Below are 1,898 nucleotides of genomic sequence, written 5' to 3'. Positions count from 1 at the left end.
GAGGGTTGGTTTTTGTTTAGTGGGTAATAGGGAGTTTTAGTGTAGAAGCATGGAAATAAATGAGAGGTTGGTGTAGTTAATCAAGGTGAGTGGACGGTTGAGTGTTGAGAGAGTGAGGCTAGGGTGTAGGCTTTAGATATGATGGGACATAAAGTGATTTTGGAAGCTCAATGCAAAAATTAACTCAAGTGCACACAGACATTTGTTAATTTTATTTTATTCGACATTTGCATGCATTCAACCATTTTAACTAAAATTTAATTACATGTAAATCCTTCCTCTAATCAATCATTGGAAAAAGTAATTTAATTTAGCGATATGTCAACTAATAAACCAATTTCCAACCGAAGTCTTTCGAATTGTTCTCTTTCTAACGGTTTTGTAAAAATGTCCGCAATTTGATTTTCCGTTTTACAAAAGCTTAGACAAATATTACCTTTCTCAACTTGATCACGTAGAAAATGATGTCGTATGTCGATGTGTTTAGTTCGTGAGTGTTGTATAGGATTCTTTTATATATTAATTGCACTAGTGTTGTCACAAAAAATAGAGGTAGTCTCGAAAATAAGGCCATAATCATGCAATTGTTGACGTACCCAAAGAATTTGTGCACAACATTGAGCGGCACTCACATATTCACTTTCGGCCGTGGACAATGCAACGGTGTTTTGCTTCTTAGAAGCCCATGATATGAGACACGGTCCTAGGAAAGTAGCAATGCCCGAAGTGCTTTTCCTATCCAATGTATCACCGGTATAGTCCGCATCCGAAAAACCTACAAGATCAAGTTCGTAGTGAGTTGGGTACCAAAGATATAGCCCTTGTGTTCCAATCAAATACCTAAAAATCCGTTTGACGGCTTTGAAATGAGATTCTTTAGGATTTGCTTGGAAACGGGAACAAGCACACACACTAAATTGTATGTCGGGTCGACTAGCGGTTAAGTAAAGTAAGGAACCGATCATACCTCGATATACCTTTTCACTAATGCTCTTACCGTTTTCGTCTTTGTCAAGCTTGACTTTAGACACCATTGGTGTAGGCATAGGATTAGAATTAGTCAACCCAAACTTACTTAGCATTTCTTTTAAGTACTTTTGTTGGTGAATCATCGTTCCATTTTCACATTGTTTGATTTGAAGACCAAGAAAGAATCCAAGTTCTCCCATCATACTCATTTCAAATTCCGAAGTCATCAAATCAGAAAAGTACTTATAAAGAACATTGTTAGTTGCTCCAAAAATAATGTCATCGACATACACTTGCACAAGCAACAGTTCATCTCCTTGTGACTTGATAAACAACGTTTTATCCACGGACCCACGTATGAAACCATTTTCCAATAGAAACTTTGAAAGCCTATCATACCAAGCCCTAGGAGCCTGTTTTAAACCATAAAGTGCTTTATCAAATTTTAAAACGTGGTTGGGAAACTCGTTGTTTATAAAGCCCGGAGGTTGTTCAACAAACACTTCTTCATCAAGGTATCCATTTAAAAATGTGGTTTTGACATCCATTTGAAAAAGCTTTATACCTTGAAAAGACGCAAAAGCTACAAGCATTCGTATGGCTTCAAGCCTAGCTACCGGTGCAAAGGTTTCATCGTAATCAATTCCTTCTTGTTGGTTAAAACCTTGCACCACTAGTCTAGCTTTATTCCTTACGATTTCTCCAACATCATCTAGCTTGTTGCGAAAGACCACCGTGTACCAATTACAGTACGTTGGGAGGGCCTAGGGACAAGATGCCATACCTTGTTCCTTTCGAATTGCTCCAATTCCTCTTGCATTGCAATCATCCAGCATTCATCAGTCAAGGCTATTGTGACATGGTCTGGTTCAATTTTTTGAGATGAAAGCATTGTGTGCACATAACTTTTGGAGTGATGATCTGGTTTT

Source organism: Silene latifolia, chromosome 11, assembly GCF_048544455.1.
Source record: "Silene latifolia isolate original U9 population chromosome 11, ASM4854445v1, whole genome shotgun sequence".
NCBI classification, from domain to species: Eukaryota; Viridiplantae; Streptophyta; class Magnoliopsida; order Caryophyllales; family Caryophyllaceae; genus Silene; species Silene latifolia.
Note: the sequence above shows the minus strand (reverse complement) of the source record.